This window comes from Condylura cristata, unplaced genomic scaffold (genome assembly GCF_000260355.1).
Source record: "Condylura cristata isolate star-nosed mole 26May11 unplaced genomic scaffold, ConCri1.0 scaffold00009, whole genome shotgun sequence".
NCBI lineage: Eukaryota > Metazoa > Chordata > Mammalia > Eulipotyphla > Talpidae > Condylura > Condylura cristata.
Genome location: NW_004567110.1, coordinates 37334199 through 37357915, shown reverse-complemented (window position 1 = coordinate 37357915; position 23717 = coordinate 37334199).

The following is a 23717-nucleotide window of genomic DNA, read 5'->3' as shown; positions in this document are numbered from 1 at the left end:
TTATAAATCTAATTTCTATGAATGACAACATCCTTCAATTTCTTTAAACTGAATTGTTTATAAATCTAATTTCTATGAATGACAACATCCTTCAACTTCTTTAAACTGAATTGCTTAATTTATAAAACATATTTACATTGTATATTATATATATAGAAATAGAGATAGATGTAAATTAATGCATATATGAGGAAGAATTACTCTAAACACATTCCTGTGATGTTACTGTGTTTTGACCAATAGCTTTAAGGAAATTGCTTCTGAATAGTTAATTTTTACAGGGATGCTTAACTTTTAAAAATATGTGATTGAAATTTAGACTTCTAACTTTTATTCTCAATCACCTATTATTGCTGCTTAATAAGACTAACATTCTTCATTGTCTGTATTGAAATGAAATATGTGGGGTAATTATTTCACACATTGGCGTTGTTAAAAATTAGGGGCCCTCCCTGGTGGCGCAGCAGGTTAAAGCACAGCACTGAGAAGCTAAAGCCACTTCCCCTCGAGTTCAATTCCTGCCTGCCCCGGAAGTGACCACATGGCGTGGCAGACCTCTCCTGACCCGTCTGCTGCTCTCCTCAGCAGTGTACTTCATAGATCTGCCTGTTCTGCTCCCCACTCTGTCTATGGTGAAGCCTCTAACCACCCCTGAGCCTCTGGCCTGTACCCACAAATAAATAAACCTTTTCTGTATGCACAAATAAATAAACCTTTTTAAAAAAATGTCATTAGGTGAAAATTTTCAATGATTTTTGAACTATCAGTAGTGACATGACATGAATCCTACATTAGATCTCAATTATTAGTACACTTTGTTTTAATATCCATATGTTACACATGACTAATTATATGCAACATCATGATTTGAAGTGTTATTATGGAGTAGTGCTCAGATTTATTTTGCAGTATTATATACTCAGTACAACACAGTCTAGTTGATAGAAATTACATAACTGATGCTGTAAAAATCTGTCTCAATTCATTTCTGATAAAATTAAGAATCTATTCTTTTGAATATTCGTTTACTATACTTACCATGTCTAATGTTTTTAGAAGGCAATAAAATTGTTTTTTCAACTCTGCCGTAAACGATTTGAAGTCTTGCTAGACTTTATTCATTCTTGGAAGAACTGTAAACATTATATATAAAACACATAAATTTTATTCAAAACAAGGTTGTAAAAAGCTTAGGACATTTTAGAAAATATCCCTATGAATTGTCCATTTCTTTTTCTAACCTTAATACTCTGATTTTGAATATGACATCTGAAAAAGTATTGCACTCCCCACCCTAAATAAAATACTTAGATTCATGGTTTACTGCATCACTATATAAATATTATCTGCTACATTCAAATAAAGTGATTATGATTATTCAGTGCTTATCTGAATCATGCTTAATGATTTTCAGCTTTTTAAATTTGTAATGTTTCAAGTCTCAGACAGTTTAAGAAAATACATGATCCTCACATGTATATTATTCTTATTTCTGGACCAAGAAAATAGTCACAATTAACTATTCTGAAACACATTTTTACGTGATTCACAACAAGCCAGACTTTCCTACTCCACATGTTAGTCTTCGTTCTACATCCTTCAGATCTTAATAGCATTTAATCACTCATCTCCCCTTTTTGGTGTCTTTCCTTCTTCTTCTTTTTCTGTTTCTACCTGTGCCCTCTTTGACAATCTTATCCAGTTTTGTGAAACTTAGACACTAACTGTTGACAACACAGACCTTAGTTCATAACTTCAATCTCTTAGATGGCTTATTCAGTAACCTCACTTTGCATATATTAATACACTCAAACTATAAACACCTCACCAAACTATTATAATATTAAAATACTTGGAATTTCAGTCTTCCCCATCTCTGCAAGAGGCAACTGTAGACCTTCAGACACTCAACTTATCAAATGTCCTGGAGTCATTCCTGTCTGCTCTTTTTCTTTGTAACTCACATCCAATCCGGCAATAGTCCTGTTTGGGTTAGCTTCAAGCACACGGACCCCACCCTTTATCACCGTCTCCTCTATGCCAAACTGGTTCTATCATCATTATCCTCTCTGAATTTATGTTACAATAGTCTCCTGACTGCCTTCCCAACTCCCTACTTCCTTTCAACTCTCAAACCAGCTTCTAGTGTGTTCTGGTTTATGCTAAAGTCAAATATGCAACTCCACTGCTCAAAGTTCTTGTAAATTTCTTCCAATCTCTTGTGAGTAATGCCAACCTCTCTACTGACTCGCTAAATTCTAGCCAGACCAAGTCTAACTCCACTTTCAATTCAATTCAATCTGCCTTTTCACATAACAATCATGTTAATTCTTGAGAAAACTACCTCATTTAATCATTTTTCCCATAATTTCAATTTGATAGTAAAACCAGTCTATTACTTTAATTTTCTATTTTGTCAAGTACATTTTTACCAATAGTTCTAACTTTTCTATTTATGTGATTAATTTATAAAGTCTGTTCAGTTATTGTTGTATTGTTTTCAACTTTTCTAAATTTTGCTAGCATTCTATTTCATTCATTAAGTTCCATGAATTATAATAGTTTAAATGTGTGAATATATAATTTTAAAAAGATATAATACTATACACAATGTTTCAGAACGTGTTACTTCTAGGCTGAGATTTCTAATTGTTTTTCTACGGAATCCCAAGTTTTAGAAGGGAATTTGACATAGAGTAGGTTGTAAATGAAAATTTGTCTGATGAGTGTCCAAATGAATTAATGTTTTTTTGGATATACTCATACCATAGAAAAACATCATTTTTTATATTTCCATAAATTATAGAAATCTGCTTATATAACAAGTATACATTATACTATTCAATATATCTGTGTATATTTTTATGGTCACTTCAAATAATTTCCAGATGCCTGATAATAAAGCTACAACAATTGACAGCTTAAAAATATCTAAAATAAAATAATGCTATTCTGTCTTAAATATGCATTTACTCAAAACAGTACTATTCAAAGGTAGGCAAAGGTATATTGCCAACTTTTTGACATGTGGCAATATTTTACATATTTGACAGTGCTTAATGTATTGCATGTATAGTAAATACTATGGTAATCACTATTGTTCTTAAAAAGAGAAAAACTACTTAATGTAATTGATACCTTTCATAATTCCCTTAACTCATGGTCCAAATTTCCTTGGACAATACAATATAAATGATGTGAAAGTTAATTTAAAATAAACATGTAAACTAGAGTTTATTGTGAACTATGGAATGTAAGTAATCACAAAATATTACATGTATTTATGAAGATAAATGTTTAGACAAGTTTTTCAAAATGCAAACATTAATACAACACAGTAAAATAATACAATTAATACAACAATGCAAAATTATTGTTGAGTAGTATCTAAAGAGCACCAATAGTATATATGAATATTTTGATATTACAGAAGTTTTGATAAGTTGAGTGATACAAATGTAAATCTAAGTGAACTTTTATTAGAGAACAAGCTTTAAACTATAGAAAGCCATATACAAGCCATCAGTAAAATTTAATAATGTGAATCAATTAACATTCATAAAATTCTAAAAATTAAAGACAAGTTTATAGAAAATTCTCAAAAAAGAATATGAATGATAAAGTTGAGTGTAATGTGGATATAGATATAATAGTAATGTATAATTAGGATAAATCAATTTTAACCTGCATAATTGGACAATTATACATTTTATTAAGTTTTTTCAGACTTTTATAACTGTATCTTTTAGCATCATATCTGAGAGAAATTTTGTAATCACTTTATATACATCTTTATTTTCTTTGATTTAATAATGCAGTTATAAAATATTCATGATGATATACAATGGAAACTAAATAGACTACCTACTCTATAATCAGTTTTATTCAGTAGAAATGAAAACTGTCAATTTTCTATTTAATATATTCAGTATTCCAGAAATGTACAGGTATACATGTTGGCATATGAGTATATGAGTGTGTGGCCATCCAAAATATAATCATTAATTTTAGCAATATAGACACAAACCATAGGCATTTTTCTGTACCTTAATTTTTCTTTTCAGTAGAACATATATTTTAGAGAATTTTTGTCATGAACACATACAAATTATGCTGTAGATTTTAACATTATATACTATTTTATTTCATCTGGGACTCTAACTCATGTACAACATTCTCAGTTATGGATGTATAGGGTTATCTTCAGGTATATCTTAACCAATTATGCCTCTAGGACTATACTTTTTTTCTGGAGTTCATTTTTTATGATTATAGAGTTAATCAGAATCTGTCTTAATATAGCACATATCACCAAGGAAATTGTCTTCTCAAACTTTAGAACAATGATTTTAACCCACAAATATCCTACTTAGAATATAGCACTTTAAAAATTTCATTTAAATGGCCCTCCCACCCAAAAATTTTTCATTTCATATAATTTTAAGTTTTCAGTTCAGATTCAACCTTGTAAAAAGTATTATTATTTGACACTTTAGGAAAATGGAACCTAAATGTATCTAAAATCATCTCTTGCATCATTAACTATTAAAAATTACTCAAAATTGCATGAGAGGCTTGAAAAATCAATTCAAATAAGTGCACCAGTAAGAAAAATACAGAATGGATTCATTGCTAGATAAATCATGTGGTCAATTCCAGGGGAAAAAATGTATCCGTGTTAAATAATTGAGGGAGAACTACCTGCAAAGCAATAATTTACAAAGTGAATTTTAAACTAGGATCCTACTAGCAAATATGAAATATGAATTTTCAATGGCAGAAAATTCAATTTAAAATGAGATGCTGCAGACACACGTTCTCATTCGAGTTCTCATTAAAAGCATTTAATGAGTCTAACCAATGTCAGTCTCTGTGATACATCATTTGGGATTTCTCTTCAAGCCAATGAGTAAATAATTGTTCAACAATTTGACTTAATCATACAGCCTTCATCTCATCTGGTTTGGATATTAAAAAGACTGCTCTAATTGACAAGGTGAAATTAAGATACACTATTTCAATGAAATACCACAGAGAAATGACCTAGAATGAAATGAGCCTGAATTGGGCATCATTTGTTCTTGAACTAGCACTGACTCTTGTCACTGATCCCCTTGCCTAAAGCTACAAACCATTTTTTTCCCTCTCTAGTTTTGTGATTTTGTAGGTGACTGATTTTCATATCTTCTTTCTCTATGACATGCATTAGTATTACAGTTTTTTAAAAGTGAGGATTATAGGTTTTCATATTTTTCCACATTTGACAATTTGTTTTAATTAACTTTCTGTTTTTAAAATCTCATAATTGCTACTTGTCTATTTTAATAAGTCATGTATTATAAAATTTTATTTCAAAAGTCAATAACTATCCAACTACTTCTCCAAACTCTATTGCTATGAGTTAAAGAACATTAACATTTCTTTATGCAAATAGAACATATATAAATTTCACAGAGAGCTATAGATAGTAATTTTTCTTAAAAATAGTATCACAGGGGCTCTCCCTAGCGGCGTCAATCCCCCACCAGGGAGCTGACCCATATGTTGTGGCAGACCTCTTCTGACCCATCCACTGCTCCCCTCAGCAGTAGGCCTGTTCTGCTCCCCACTCTTGTCTCTGGTAAATCCTCTTACCATCCCTGCTCCTCTGGCCTGTACCCCAGTTCTGTATGATAAATAAATAAATCTTAAAAAAATAGTACATAGGATACTCACTTACCTGCAATTATATGTTTAAGAGTACTGCAGATAATATGTTTCCTACAGGAAAAATATTTAGATGTGTTCATTCATGTATATATGTATAATAATTTTAGGCTGGATACATCATAAAATTTCCAAACATTCTTTACTTGTCTGTACTTTTACCTGTTTCTATTTATAATGTCTTGATAAAGATTACTATATATCTGTCCATGACTTGTAATTTTTATACACAGTAGTATTTTCCAAAAGCAGTATTAAATCAACAGATACAGATATTGCAATTTTTCAAATATTTGCACATTATTTATAAGGAGACTGAACATGATTGCCAAAAATATATATACAAAGTTTCTTGATCAAATTGATAAATTTTCAAATGATAAACTTACCTTTGATTTTATTATTTCCTTCTAATATGTTTGATGTATTTTTTAGTTTTATGATAATATTTCTTCCTTATTTTTGTTTTTAATTGCTCTTCTTTAATCCATTAATAGTTGGCTCAAGAATGCTTAATATTTCTTATCAATGATAACACTAAAACATAAATGATAAATGAATTAAAAAAGTAAAAACCTCCATCCATTCTCTCAGTATTTTTAATGGATATCCACCAGCTTTTGGTTAATATTGTTATAAGACACATGTATAACAATGTTATTAGTTAATTGAAAATTTCTAATTTCAGTATCTGATCGATGGGTTACATAGAATACTTCTAAGTTATAGAAATTAATTTTTAGTACCTTTCTTACTATTTAATGTTTATTATCAAAATATGACCAATAAAACATCTATTTTTATTATTCATATATCTATGGTATATATAAATAGGCACACATATTCATATGCATGATATTTTTATATTGTTTCACTAATCTGTCATCAATATATCTTTTTTTTTTATAAAAGATCTGGAGTTGGCCCTCCCTGGTGGCGCGGTGGGTTAAAGCACAGCACTAAGAAGCTGAAGCCACTTCCGCATGAGTTCGATTCCTGCCTGCCTTGGAGGTGACCACATGGCATGGCAGACCTCTCCTGACCCGTCCGCTGCTCCCCTCAGCAGTGTACTTGGTCGATCTGCCTGTTCTGCTCCCCACTATGTCTCTCGTGAAGCCTCTCGCCGCCCCTGGGCCTCTGGCCTGTACCCCAGTTCTGTATGCAAAAATAAATCTTAAAAAAAGAAAAAAAAAAGATCTGGAGCAACAAGAACTGTCATACGTGGCCTGTGGGGTCATATGAATCACATGATCTTTCCCAAAGTTTAATTTTTTCTGATAAGATAAAAACACACATGTTCTAGGAGTTAGCATTTTTATAAAGAAGTATATTATTACTTGTAAAAGAATTTACATAGCAGCTTTATTAAACACAAAGCCAAACCAGAAACAGCACAAATGTCCACACAAATACCTGTACAGTACTGCTAGACTGCTTACCAGGTGATACACTCACAAATATACATCAAAAGAAGAAAACCAGACACAAGTAATTACAGAGCATAGATCCTCTGATTTTATGGTATGAAATTCTCAAGCAAAAAATTATCTATGGCATAAAAATCAAAACAATATGTTAATCTAGGGACAAGGAAGGATCAAAGCAGCATGACAATGTATTTTCTGTAGTGAGTACTTTCTGTTTCAGTTGGATGCCTTCATTAAATTTCAATATTCATTGAATCATTTTTTTAAAGATTTATTTATAGATACTGAGCTGGGGTACAGACCAATGAGCCATTATATATTAGTGTTGTGTTTACTCTTGGAAGACAGTGCTTAAATGGGAAATTCTGACATTTTGTTAATATTAGATTTCTTGGTCCCAGGCAGATTATATGATTTGTTAATGATAAGATTCTCTGTATGTTTGTTGTTTTCCTTAAAAAGTAAATGAATAACAGGAACTTTATTTACTTAGTAAGTAGCAACCCATATAGCAAACTTTTCAACTGTATTATGATATTGCATGGGCTTACAAAAGGAAATGAAGGATTCAGTTAAAAGAAAATAGTGAAATTTGTGGAAATCTTTAAACAGAACAATGAACAAACTGCTATGAATTAAGGAGGGTGTTAATGATTCTCAGTTCTTGGAGTTAAAAAAAAAAAATCAATCATACTCCTGTTGCTGAACTTTGGGGGAAAACCTAAAGCTTGCTGAAAATAGGACATAAAATATGGCTGGAAGGCAATGGTCCAGGGCCACCTTTGTGGGCTTCCAGAGCCAGAGGAAGCACACAGCTCTTCTTAAAATTAAGGTGTTTAGGGCCCTCCCTGGTGGTGCAACGGGTTAAAGAACCACATTATGAAGGTCTCCAAAGCCACTGCAGAATGAGTTTGACCCCTGGCCACGGAGTTGACCCACATGGCACAGAAGACCTCTCCTGACCTGCCCACTGCTATCTTCATGTTCATGCTCCCCACTCAGTCTCTGGCGAATCCTCTTACCCATCACACCTCTGGCCTGTACCCCAGTCCTATGAGCATAAAATAATAAATCTTAAAAAAAAAATGAAGGTATTTAAAATGGATGTGAAACTGAGTTTTATTTTATCAAGTGTCGTGCTTATTTGTACAAAGCAAAGAACAGCACAGTGACTCCTGGTGGAAATGTAATAAAAACAAGACTTACCTATTTATTGCCTGTGGTAACAGTGAAATGATTCAAGCCAAAAATCCAAAAAAAAAAAAAAATCCTGCTAAGGCCATAGGACAGAGAATCCATATGCTATGGTACTCTTCAAGGATGTAAACTTATTGAAAAGCAAAAAAAAAAAGTGGACTTGTAAAACAAGATATCAACATAAACAAGAATAACAAAACAAACAAAAAAGGGGCGAGAGAGAGATCACCTTGATTTTCAAGTTGTTTCAGGCCATTAACTTTAAATAAATTTAATGAAGCAGAGTTTTCCCCCTAAAAATCTGATTATCCATAACTTTAGAAGAATTCAACTAAGTCTGCGCTAATTTATGATACAAATTCTATGACTATATTCTGGTTAAAATATAATTTTATATTAGTTGAATTAAACATTTTTGTGAAAATCTAAAATAAAAGTTTTCACCGTGATGTCTTGTACTCTGACCTGTGTACCCTGCTTAAATTACTTATGAATTAGGCTACAACAATTTTGAGATAAACTATGTGAATATTCACCCAGAGTAGCTGAGTTGTCAGAAAACATACTTTGAGAAACACAGCGAATTCTCACTGGTGGCTGGAAATGGGAAGAAGAGTTAATTATCCCAATAATAAAACTATTTTTATATACTTCATGATTCACATTTAAGGTAATGCTAAGAAAATGCTAAAACCATAGTCATAAATAATGTGTTTAAATGGAGCATAGAAGTGATTAATGGGAGAAATCACTTAATTTATTTTAAAAGTCTTAAAAAGCTTTCTAAACATAAAATGATAACTGAGAGTGTCTAACAGCTCTGCTGTTTGATATTTTCCTCCAGGAAGATAAGATTTACAGCTCTCACTGGAAAACTACTTCATGAAATGGTTATTCTGCAGACTTGTTAAATACTGAGAACACCAATACCTCATAAACTTTGGAGAAAACAATCCCTTAACACTAAAAACCTGATCACTACAAGGAAAATAGTTTAAAGGAATTTTCGTGATAGTAAGTGACATAAGAAAAAAATCAACAATGAGCATACCTCATGGCTGAGTTTTAAGATGAGCTTTTTATAGTCTCATAGTCCCTCAGAATGAATGACAGTAAACTGCTTTTCACACAGACACTTAATGACTACTGATAATCATAAAGAAAATACTCTAAAATCAGGCATGACTTGATTTGTATATTTGTTCATGATATTTTACTTATTTAGTACAAACAACCATTAAGTATGTCAATTCTTCAGAAGAAAATCAGAAAAAGAATGCCAATTCTTTATGGCAATGACTGGAAAATTATAATATGTTTATGTTTAATTTTTCTCATTAGGTGATCACTAGTTTTCATTTTTAGAGGTTGTATGTGTTTGATCAGTGAAAATCATACCAATATATTACCACTTAAGACAATAACATAAAGTTTTATTTACTTGCCAAAAAAAAAATAGAAATCATTTCCAATAGGGTTTTAGTGAATGATTATTAAATAAATAAATAGGAAAAGAGAATTTATTTATATATATATTATTTAAATACATATCTAAATATATATATATACATATCTTTATATATACATATAGGAAGAGAGAGAGAGAAACATTTTACAGAGCAACTATATGTTACATGGAATACTAAAACTATATATACTATGCTATGATTTCTAAGCACAGATTTGATTTCTTAATAATTTCCAAAGAATGTAAAATAAAATCACACAAGGTCATCAGAGTGCTTATTTTCCATTTGATATTATTTCATTTTAAAATGTTAGATATTCAAGGTGACTCTAGAAATGTTACATTAAAAAATGTTATTTAAATTAAATAATATTGGGCCCTCCCTGGTGGTGCAGCGGGTTAAAGCACTGCACTGAGAAGCTAAAGCCACTTCCACATGAGTTCGATTCCCGCCTGCCCCGGAGGTGACCACATGGCGCGGTAGACCTCTCCTGACCCGCCCCTGCCCCCCTCATCAGTGTTCTTCATCTATCTGCCTGTTCTGCTCCCACTCTGTCTCTGGTGAAGCCTCTCACCACACCTGAGCCTCTGGCCTGTACCCCAGTTCTGTATGTACAAATAAATAAATTAAAAATAAATAAATTAAATAACATTGATTTAAATTAAACATCATTTTAGTCAATGCTAAGAAAATCTAGCAATTATTTAGAACTCTGAATTTTATGTGCTTTGAATTTTGTACTAGCTGAACATGTTCTAGAAAGAAATTAATTTTTTTAATGAACATCTGATGGAAAACCGATGAACATCTAAGAGCACCTTTTGTATGTGACTGCAGATTTCATTTAAGAAGAAAAATAAGTCTCTTTAAATTACAGCAAGTGATGGGCTACTATATTCTGTCTTCAAATGAGCATTAATATGCAAAACACAAAAGAAAAGTGCGCTAAATGTTTCTTCTATTATTATTCAAGTGAATGGTTCTACCCAAATTCTAATAATCAGTGTTCCAGAAGCATTCTGACAGGACATACGATATTCAGGCAGGTTTACACATCCCCCTGCCTAGTATTAAAATGGAATTGCAATGGGGGACATGTCCATGTTAAGTTAGTTTACAGCCATCATTTTCCTGCCATTTGATATTAGTCTTTTCATTATAGAAGGAATTGTAATAATTGTTTCTCCCCCCCCCCTTATTTTTGTTCACTAAATGCACTATGTTGGAGAGAATTTATGATTTGAGATTTTTAATATTCCAAAGAATATTAAAGGTATGTAATGGAAAACACAAATAAAAATTTAAACTAAGTTCTAATAATGTGAAAGATTTATTATTGATCTAATTTTGATTCTCAGGAATAAATTCAATTCTGTTGTTTTACAGAGTTGACATAACTGAATAGACCAAGTTTATGTTCCAGAACTTTTTATATTTTAAATTCCATAAATGATAGATTTGTCAGACCTTCAGGGCAGGGATGACAATGCCTAAAGAAATGAAAAGGCCAACTATACTCAGGACCCCAGGAAACACTGCTAGAGTCGTTAAAGCCCAAGGTGAGGCAAGAAACACCCAGCAGAGAGAAAGCAGTGCCTATATCTATACTCACTGTAACTTCCTTGAGCACATACCTCAACCTATAGACAAGACCATAAAGCCCTGAGGAGAGCAAAATTAAGGGAAAAGGGATGAGGAACTTGTCACAATTGGCAGGTTTCTAGATGATAAGGCAGCCCTAAACAGCACAAGCAACCCCATGAAAAATACCACATGCTCTTCCCCCTCCCTACGAAGAGTGGAGCTCATTGAGACAGGGCAACTGAGACCTCTCTCTCAAGTCTCAACCCTCTGCCTGGATTGATAAAATCCCCCTCCAGGAGCAAGCACAGCAGAAGGTGGAGAAGCTTAGAAACTGCTGCCTAGACTGAAAACCTAACCCCAAGAGCATCTGCACAGTACACCCAGAAAGCTTAAGGAAGAGTATGCAGCTCCTGCACCCCATTTAAAACAAGAGTTCCCAACATTTCTCACCTTGTTCTCTCAAGGGTCTGCCTTCTCCGGACCTTTTTCTGGTTGTAAATTCATTCTGTCTCTAAATAAACTATGCTTTGCTTCTGGTGAAGCCCATGGTCAAGGAAGTAGGTGTCCTAAATCCAGGAACCCCAGAACGTGACAACAGGTCCTAATTACTCCACTTATATAAGCAGCCACCATTGCGTGCTCAGTCCTATTCTCATAGATGACTTTAGGGCAAAGGTGAGTATTCTAATGAAACAAAGCAAAAACTTAACTTTTAAAGCAGTTATAGTCAAGTGGGGAAGATTAGATTATGAATAATATTATTAGAATGTGAAGCATGCTACAAAATGGGCAAACCATGTTATGGTTCTTGTGGTGCTTTAATCATCATGCTGAATCCCTAAAGTTTACATCTACTTAGTACTTTTCTTTTACATTTAGAATTTTTGAAAAGATAAATTTATAGGGTATAGCAACAACACATACCTCTGTAATACTCTGAGAGCATTTATCCAAATCTCTGTTTATTTTATTTAAGATTTATTTATTTATGCTTACAGAGCTAGGGTACAGACCAGAGATGTGGTGGGTGAAAGGATTCACCAGAGACAGTGTGGGGAACAGAACAGGCACATCTACTAAAATACACTGCTGAGGGGAGTCGGGTCTGTCAGGAGAGGTCTGCCGTGCCATAAGGGTCAGCTCCCTGGCCAGGGATGAAACTCATGCTGCAGTGGCCTCTGAGAGCTTCATAATGCGGTTCTTTATCCTGTAGCGCCAACAACCAGAGGGAGAGCCCTCTCTGTTAATTTTAAAGGTGTCTGAATCAAACCACTCCAAGATTCTCAGAAACAGGACACTTCAAATCACCCCAATCTGGTATGTTGGATTAAGAAAATGAGAAGTGGTTGAGTTTATGCCCTTGTCTTAGTCCTTCTCTCCTCCCTGAGGGAATTAGAGGTCACCACACATACCTTTGCCCTTTCCCTAAGCAAAGAAGCAATCACTTCTCTCCCTTTTATGACTTAGAAGTGGGGGAAGGGGTTGTGGGGAGGGGGAACATGGGGGGGCTGCAGGGTGGGGGAGGGAGTAGGGGACAAAATCCAGGTGCAGCTGTATCTGTAACATGCCTTCTCAGAGAAGAAGATCAGTAATGGTAAAGGCTTACCCTAGTCATGAAGTTTCCTTGCCTCTCTCCTGGTGCCTCAGGCTCAATTCGGCATTTACACTCGTTTTCTCCCTGGCGAAATTGGGATCTGCATACTCACTGTAACTCCCCTGAGCACATTATTTAATTGATTTTTTCCTTTGCTAAACCTGTCTGATATTGTTTTGATTACCTGCCTGACCGGAAAAGAACCCAGAGTGTTAGGGGACTTTCCCCTGTGGCCAGCGTTGTGTCCTGGCAAACCACAAAAATGCTGTTTGAACCTTTATCCATAACATTTGAAAACCATTACTAGGCAGCTATCCTAGACACACGTGGTCTACCGAAATGTAACTTTTGAACACAAAATTCGTTAAATATCCAATACAAAACTAGTATGTAGCAGATGAAGCAGAAACTATATCTATTTCTGTATATTGTATTTTTATATGTGTTTAAACTGTCATTTTTCTAAATCTTGACATAATTCACCTTTCCTATGAGAAACCCCATAGTACACTTCATGAGCAAACAGGTATTATAATTTCTTTTGGGCATATATGATAGTGTAATTTATAATAAGAAATACATAATTATTATGTATTTGGCTTTCATTCCTTAAACCCTTGAACTTTTCCTAAGTGTTGAGTATCTTTTGCATGTTAATGAGGAAACTACCAGGAGTGGGACCTGGCTGTGAGGAGAACTTGCCCTGTGATGAGAGGGTGGAAACTTTCATTCCTATCACCTATCCCTGATCTCTGGGGAACAAGAGACTGGATTATGAATCAGTCATCAATGGTTGCTGATTTTCTCAACTATGTTTATGTAATTGAAGTTTCCATAAAATCCCAAAAGGATTGTGTTAGGGGGGTTTCTGAATGGGTGATACGTAGACAGAGTCATGCTGGGGAGTCACACTCCCTACAGCTTGGCCTGTACATCTCCTCCTCTTGAATTCTCATTTATCAAATTATTTTATTTTGTAAAATATTTATTTATTAATGCATTCAAGAACCGGGGTGCAGGCCAGAGTTGCAGGGGCAGGGGTGGGAGATTCACCAGAGATAGAGTGGAGAGTAAACAGGCAGATTGGCTGAAATACACTGTTGTGGGGAGCAGCGGGCAGGTCAGGAGAGGTCTGCTGCGCCATGTGGGTCACCTCCCTGGCAAGAGCTCGAACACATGCTGCAGTGGCTATGGATAGCTTCATAGTGCTGCGACTGCACCCCTTACGCCACTAGGGAGACCCCTTTCTAATTATTTTATAAAATAAACTAGTAATCCAGTAAGTGAAATGTTTTCTGAAGTGTGTGAAACCACTAGGAAATTATCACACCAGGAAGAGAGTCAGGGTCACACTGATATCCAGACAACTTTCAGGAGTATTGGAAACAATCTGGACTTGTGACTAGCTTCTAAATTCCAAGGCAACATTTAAACATCCAAACTACATAGCCTTGTAACAGAGGTAACAACTTGGCTTCATGACTGATCTCTGCTGTGGCTCGGAAGGCAATGTTGTAGGACTAGGCCTTTAATCCCTGAGACCTGATATTATCTATGTGTAGATATGTCAGACTTGAGCTGAAATTTAGGAAGCTCAGTTGGCATGCAGAGAAGTGGTTGCTATATGTGTGATGAGCCTTCTATTCACTTTTAAAATTGGCAACAAAACCTCCTTATCACCCTAAAGAGGAAAAGTAAAAAGAGGGTAAAAAGGAAAATTAAAGTTAGTTCACCCTTTAGATTATTCCACAGAGTTTCTATACCAAGTTTGCAAGTGCAGAATTGTGTTTTCTGTAGGTATTACTCATGCAAACTAGATCTCTTGTTTGATGTTACAATGAGCAAGGGAAGAGGTGAAAATCTCTGCTAAACCATTTTGGGACCCTGCTGCAAGCCAGAAACTTGTCATTTAGCCATGCATAATTTTTACGTGACAGATTGAGCTTTTATTCCTCTGGAAACCTCATCAAGCATTTGATGGATACATGAGTACTATATATGTCACTTGATCAGAAGGAAAGTAGCTGTGACTAAATTTGGGGCAATCTTCAAATACAAATATTGTAAATGAAATATATCAAAAAATTGTAGAAGTTAACATAAATCTGACTGGCAACCATAAAATGTGAAAGCAATGATTAAAATTATATTTATTTGGAAAAATCCAAAAATAGTAGCACTAAAAGCTGTTTTAATTAGTTTTTTCTGGAAGAACTTTTCCCCCAGCTTCTAGAATAGCTCGAACAGGAATGGAAAGTAGATCTAGCAACTAGCAAGAAGGGTACTCAGTAGTAGATGTATAATTTACTAGATGACATTTAAATGTCCTTGCAATGTTAGTAATGTATAATATTTGCAGTGTACATTCATAATATTTGGAGTCTACACTCACAGTAATAATGGATTTCCATTATATGGGGAAAATATTAGACTAGTGTTTGTTTTTAAGATAGTATTTTTAAAGGCAATCTGCATTTATCTGATACAGGACTGAAAAATTAGCCTAAGAACTTTCCTCCAGTCCTCAAGATGAATTGATAAAATTAGACAGCCTAATTTCAAGAAAGAAAAATAATGGTAAGCTCAGGTGAATCTGCTGAACACAGGAGCAAAAATTTAGCAACTAGGCATTGGTTTAAGATCAGATTCAGGAGTACAACAATTTGTAATAATTTTCCTTCAATTATTTGCGACAAAATCAATAGAAACTAAGTTGAGGGAAAAGGCTAATGAGAAAAAGCTCCAAAATTTTAATTACCTGATAATGATAAATGCATTTCATTGTAAATTACCATCTGCAATTTTTTTCTTTTACTCTAAGTTGTACTTAAAGCTGCTAAAAATAGCTAGTTTAAAAGTGAAAAACATAAGTATAATGATTATTGGCAATACAGACTGCAAAAACAAAATATGAGTTTGTGTCCAAGTACCATTCATTCCTTAATATATTTTTTGGCATTCCTGAAATCATTGAAAATCAATCAAATTGCTTAAATTCATATGAATCACAAAAAGGGATATGGCATGCTTCTTGCCTTCTTGAAAATTTAATTGTAAATCAAATGCAAATATGAAAATGGTAAAATAGTTAAATGCTAAATAGCATATTGTTCACTTAGTTCATAAGAGCAAAGGAGTCCTATGAATATGATGAGTAGCATGCAATAAAAAAGTAAAGACAGATTTTCCTAGTTAGTATTTTCATTTTCTTCAAATTAATAACCACGAGTGGAATTACAGGTTCATAAGATAGTTATATTTTTAAGGACCTTCTATAGTAATTTCCTTAGTTGCTGTTTTGATTTACTTTCCCACCAACAATGCAAAGACGTTTCCCTTTCTCTATACTCGTCATCTCTTGTTATTTCTTGGCTTTACGCAAATAGTCATTTTAACAGGTAAGAGGTGATAGCTCATCTAGGTTTTGAATTGCATTTTCTGATGTTTAATGATGTTGAATAGATTCCCTTTTACCTGTTGGCCATCCGTATGTCTTTTTTGCTTTTTTAATGTCTCCTCAGACTGTAACAGAGGCATCTCTATAAAATGGGGAGCTACCATGTTTCACATCCCACTAAACTATGGGTGGAACAGAGTGTCCAGGTGAAGCTACATAATAGGAAAACCAGCTTCACTCTGAAAGACACAGGACAGACACATGGAGAAGAAGGCTTTTCTTATTTCTTGATTTTGAACTAAATCACAACTGAGAGGATTTGGAGGAGCTATGTGGAGGAAAAACATTTGCAGACTCGTGAAAGAGACAGATGCATGGAAGAGACATGGCAGACACCCATGTGAAGCTGACAATGGCAGCCTTTATTTTGATTTGTTCTTTGATTTTGCCCCTTTGTTCCAGACTTACCTGGCTCCTTTTTTTCCCTTTCCAGTGGTTTCTCACTGGCTCTTTTTTTTTGGGATGACCCTGTTCTGAGCATTTACCTACAAGGGAATGGGTACTTTAGGTGTTTTATTAGAAAACTATTACCTTTCCTTTCTTCTCTCTTTATGCATAATATTTTTATTAAAGTTCTTTTATATTAAGGATGCTTTGTTTATAAGTGGGCCAGAGGGCCCACAGAGGGCCAGACCCCTCAGAGCACGCAAGTTTGGGGGGGCCCAAGTGCCCCTTAGTTTGCAGCTATCAAGACACTTTTTGTATGTGTGCTATGAATTGTACAAATTATTGATATGTTTTAGATATGAATTCTGTGTCATATATGTTATTTGTAAATATTTTCTCTCACTCAGTAGGCTGCCTTTATATTTTGTTCATGATTTCCTTTGCTGTGCTGAGATTTTTAATTTGGTATAGTCCATCTTACTTATTTTTCCTTTTTTGTTGCTTTTTTTCTTTGGAAACGGATCCAAAATATCACTGCCAAGACTGAAGTTAAGGAGTTTTGTTTTTTTCTAAGAGTTTTATGTTTCAGATCATACAGTTAAATTTTAATCCAGTTTGAGTTAGATTTTATTTGTGTCTAAGATATAGGTTCTGTTTCATTCTTTGCATGTGACTGTCCAGTTTTCCCAACACAATTTATTAAAGAAAATGTTCTTTCTACATTGCATATTATTGGTTATTTTCATAAATTAATTGACTATGTATGTGGGGGCTTGCTGTTCTTTTTCATTGATTTTTACAACTGTTTTCATGAAGAGTATATTGTTTAATTGCTATAATGCTGTATTATAGATTGAAATCAGTGAGTGTGAAGTCCCTGCTTTGATCCTCTTTAGTTGTTAGTTATAATGTCCTGATGGATAAGTGTTATTTACAGTTCCAGAAAGGTAAGTGAATAGGCTTTCTAGAAAACCTCTTAGGAGATTCTCTACCTTTGGTGATGCTGGATGTAGGGAGTTCCTCATTTTTAACATTTCCATTTACCATCAATAAAATTATCTATTTTCTTTCAAAACATTCTTTCTCTAGAATTTTGTTTTCTCTTACTGAAAAAGTATTAGTCACCCTTTTGCTTTTCCTCTGACTTCCTAGGATTTCAAGTACCTCAGACTCTGGCTACCCGACCCTGTATTGATTTGAGAGAAGGACTAATATATTTGACACTTGTATTTTCTTTGTTTATTTACTCCCAAACAAGTAACTCCAAGTTTGACCTGTATCATTCTGTTTTACCTTAAAAATTACCTACAAACACCAATAATTAATGAAATTTTAGATAATTAAGGTATATTTAATAATTTGTGAATTATGTGAAAAAAATACTACCTTTCAACAAAACAGAGCTGCCCTCAAGGATAGATTCCATTTAGAAAATTCTGAATATTATATAGACCAGCATATTCCCCTGAACATACCACAACTCATTAGAGAATATAATAGATAAACTCAGCTGCTTTAATTTTACAGTCAATCTGATTTAACCAATTTAAAATATAAGACATTTGTATTAGACAGCTTTCAGACAGAAATATTTGCATCATTCCATAGATTCAAATACCACAAAATTACAAAATTACAATAAATTCACTGTCCCTATTCAACCCTGATGAGTGCATGTTATTTTCAGTGCATACCATTCTTCATATGCATGTGTATATATGTGCATAAAGATTATACTATAAATCAAACATAATGGAACTTTATTCCAGAAAGTGAAGCTATTCCAAAATTCCAAGGAAAAATAATGGTTTCTAGACTACAAGAACATTTGTTTAGGTTTTTATTAGAACAAACAAAGGTCTCATGAATATGTATTAGAATTGCAATATATTGAGATTGCAAGCATTTCTTAAGATGGAATTGTGATCTGTCTGATATAACAGAGGCCTCATTTTGAACATCTCTACCCTGACACTCCTCATAATATATGCATTTAGAAATAAAAATAATAGTTCTGTGCTTGTTCCTAGAGTACTTGCTATTCATTAAGGATATATGACCAAAGTAAGAAAAGTATAGCATGAGAGACCACAAACATGATGGCTAATTCATTTTCTGCATCAGGCAGTTTTTAGTGGGAACTGCTGTAACAATCTACATTTTAGTGTAACAAGACATATATTTTTATATGTGTCATTTTGCAAGGTGAATTTTTATCTACATTGTAAGAAAATATTTTGTATTTGTTAAAGTTACACCATGAAACACACAGTAAGACTATGGAAAATTTAAAACTTTCATGTTGAAAAAATTTAATCAAAATCCATCATTCAGAAAACATATTAACCATATATTCCAGGAATATAGGAGATGTATAGACAGGAATACTTAACTAATAGCTGATTCCTTGGAAAATTCACAGTCTGGTTTAAAAAGATAGTAATCATTATAAATATAATGTAAAAGAAAGTACGACTCTAGGTTAACAATTACACCACAGCTTCACACAAGATATGATTAAAGTAATGTAAATTTAATGCCCATTATGCATTATAATATAATTAACCCATTTCAGGGTAATCAAGCACAACCTATAGAAATAGTTGCCTCTAGGTCTTGAATGAATTTTAGTAATTGGACCAAGAAATAACAAAATTGGTTATGTATATCAAAGAATTCTTTGCTTATCTGATAGGGAACATTATTTAAAGAATCTCATTTTGTTCATGTATTGTAGAATATTGTAGAGACAGCAATAGCATTATAGTAAAGCACTTCTACTAGAAGAGATGACTTTTTGATAAAATCAGAAAAGGACCAAATCTGTACTTTCTTTTTCTTCCTAAATGGGATATTTTCATGGAGATGTGGTGCATCTCATTGGAATATATGACTAAGAACAAAAAGCCAGCTTATAAAGATAATAAAACAGGAACCTAAATAGCTAGGAGGTCACTGTTGATATTTTTTAGCTTCTGCACTAAACTTGGAATTGTCCATCTCCAATTTTTCATTATGAGAGATAATTAAATGTCTAGCTTTAAACTACATTTGGCTGTCATTCCCTTTCTTGCAGCCAAACACATCTTAATTGCTATACAATGAAAGTGCATACTATTTTCAGGGAAAAACAAATGATTTAGCAAGATAAGAAATTAGGGTTGATGTGGTTGACAGCAGAAGAATAATAAATCAACTTGCACATTAAAATTGTTCTGTTTTCAGGGGAAGAAGTAGTGAAAATCTGAATCCAAGATCAAAGGGAACAACTAGAACATTTCTAATCCATGAATGAGAACTGATGTTAAGGAAGTAATTATGGGGACTGCAGACAATTTAGAAAGTAATTGAGATAAATCAGTATGTTCTTATAAAATCTACTGATATCCACTTTTTTTTGATACATTACTGCCATATTAACAAATTATTAAGGAGGTATGTATTTGTGAAAAGAATCATGGGTGATAATTAGGAAAAGTTATTTAAAAATCACTGGTGAAATTTCAAAATGGGTATATCTAGTAGGTGGTTGACTGTATAGGTTTAAGGATCAAGAGACAGATTTCAAAGATTAATATAATAAGAATCATAATCACATAGCAATACTTTCATGACAGGGTATTATTTTATGAATACTTAAGAGCTTTGTGCATGCTAGGAAACACTTTTTTACAGTAGTGAGAAGAAAAAAAAAGATCCAAAGAGATTTCTACACTTGAGCTTGTACGTTTTGAGTGGAAGCAAAAATGAATAATAATTATACTACATTCAAAAACATACTTTTTTTTTTTAAAGTTGGTAAATGCTATGGAAATGAGAAAATAAAAGGGACAGGGGAAAGAGTTGAATGTGCCAGCTAACAGTATGTGTGCATGTATGTGTGTGTGTGTGTGTGTCTAATAGAGTAGTTAGGTTAGACCTGAGAATTTTACCATTTGGTCAAAAACAAGAAGGAAGTTAGAAACCCAGTAGTTCCGATAGAAGAGAATTCTCTTAAATGTTAAAAATGATGACAACACCTAGATTGGAAGTTTTCTGTCTTGTTTCCAGAAGCACAAACAGGAAAGTATGAGTTGGAACAAAGTGAACAGATGGGAGAAACACAGATATTGTTACAGAATAAAGATGTTAGGGTATGCCTTGACTTTTGTCACATCCTGATAGTCTTGGGAACCCCACAAGATGAAAAATAGAGACAGGCATTTCTCAGGGAGTGGTTTTATTATCAACACCTGTATGGTTTATGATAAAAACCAGAGTTTCAGGTTAGTTGTGTTGCATTCACGAAGTCTGGCCCATTCACTTAGAATTGCAGAATTTTCATTTTATGGCCTTTTCCCACTATGAAGAATCTCTTTCCCAATATATCAGAGTGATAGGGTTAGGAATGGGTTTTCCCAGTAATAACCTAGTTATATGTGAGCAATGGGTAGACTTACAACTCCTTATCTAATCAGCTTATTCCTCTTGACACAGAACTTCTATTCTATGAATAGTTAGTATTTTTTTAGTTATATACCCAAAATTCTCAGTCAAAGACACCTAAGGGGGGAGGGGGAAGACATCTGGAATTGAGTCTATTATTTATTTATTTATTTTTTTTTGGCGGGGAGGGGGGAGCTGGGCAGAGTCATATCTTCATGGAATAAAGTTTCTGCAATACAGAGCAAGGAAAGTGTGTGTGCATACATTTAGACATCATCTTCCAGACTGAAACTATAGCTCATACTAAGAGCTAAGGGTAGAAGGAGATGCTATCCTTTTATTGTATCTGCCTGCTATAAAACCTTTATTGTAGAGCTTCCACAAGTTGCAGTTGGGATAGGGATCAAACCAAATGTCAAATGCCACAGATTCTCTTGCTCTTAATAACATTTATTTGTCTTCCTATATGATATCAAGACCACTTTGGGGACATTATTTAAAAAGAAATCCCCACATAAATTGCTATTTTGCTGTAGAACATGCTCACCTAATTCATTTTTCTTCAATTCTAGAAATTGTTTCTTCAGTTTGTTTCAGAAGTACCATTTGTAACAGTCCACTTACCTAATATTTAAGGATGTTGAGTCCCGCTTTGTGCTGTCATTGTTCTTAGTATGGGTTGCTTTATGTGGTAGTCACTATACCCATGTTTAGTATAATAATTACACTTCCATGCTATCAAAAGTTGTGGGCTACTTGGAGTCTAGCTTCAGGTTTAGATTGTTCTCATGGCTATTAGTTAGCCCAGTCCTGAAATGCATAGCTTACTGCCAATCTGTGTTCATAAAGTAGATTCACTACTACCATTGTAAGTGTCTCTGTCACCAGTATATTCCTTAATGATTTGTATAGTTTTCTATTTGCTTACTAAGAATGTAGTAAGAAAGTAAGTTTCCATACATTCATATGATATCTATAACACTATGATCACTTTTCTAACACGTTTGGCTTCAATTTAACTGTTATCATTTTTAATCAGTTATATTGATATAATGTTGGTTACCACACCATACCCAAGAACGAAGCACAGTCCTTTAAGCCCTTCCCCATGTTGCTGCAAAGGGCAAGAGGTTACCATGTTGCTTATATCTGAGTAGTATTCTTTTGTCTATATATATCACATATTACTTTTTTTTTTTAAGATTTTATTTATTTATGGATACAGAACTGGGGTACAGGCCAGAGGCTCAGGGGCGGTGAGAGGCTTCACCAGAGACAGAGTGGGGAGCAGAACAGGCAGATCGAGGAAGTACACTGCTGAGGGGAGCAGCAGGCGGGTCAGGAGAGGTCTGCCACACCATGTGGCAGGCGGAATCGAACTCATGCGGAAGTGGCTTTAGCTTCTAGGTGCAGTGCTTTAACCCGCTGTGCCACCAGGGAAGGCCATATATCACATATTCTTAACCCATTCGTCTGCCATTGTATATTTTGGATGTACCATAACTTGGCTATTATAAACAGCCTACAAAGAACATAGAAATCCACTATTTTCTTTAACAAGTCTGGCCTGTTAAGGGTGATCATTTTAATAGCTCTTCCAACAATGCTTTAGCATCATTTACTCAAGTTCTTGCCAGAGCATTTAATTCTGTAAACCAGGAGAATGCTCCCCAAATTGATAAGATCTTTCTTATACAATTTTATGATCTGCCCCTGGCCTTGTAATCCCAGCTCAATTCCATATACGCTTCTTTATCAGGCAGCTCCTTCTTGATATCATCCCACTCCTTCTTTTAGCAGTTTAAGCAAGAATATTTGACCTAAGTTATAGATAAATAGACAGGAGCCCAACTAGGGATAATATACTAAGAAAGCAATTATTTCCTTGAATAACAGCTCTGTAATCATTTTGAAGCCAGAGAAAAACACATGTCTAGGAAAGAGTAAACCATTTCTGCAATCCAAGTGTAATGTGGCTCTCCAATGTCCTAAGATTCATTGTTTATTTTCCCTTAGTTAGACATAACAAGTTTGTCTAGGTAGGGAATTAATCTTTGTTGATCTGCTGTTCTTAGGTTTTATACCTAGACCTCAGTTTTATTTGTCTTGTTGAATAAAAATTTAGTCTCTCACAAGATGTAAAGAAAGCCCTCTCTATCTTTTTCATACTAAACTTTTAATTAGTCATCACTTATAATTTTTCAAACAGCAGTTTTCCCTAGCAACCATATAAAATTTCACTGTCTTCATAATTTCTATTTCTCCCATAGTAATATCTGATATGTTCCCTTTGTGTCTTCCCATCTAGTTGAATTGAGAGAGAGAAGTTTATTAAGGAAGTGATTAACAATGTCAAATGGCCAAATATATCTCAGAAGCAATGCTGGGTTTAGTAATTAAGAAATAAGTAGTGAGTTAAGTGCATTGAATTTAGTGAGATAATGTAGGGAGGAGGGTGTATATCAAGGAGT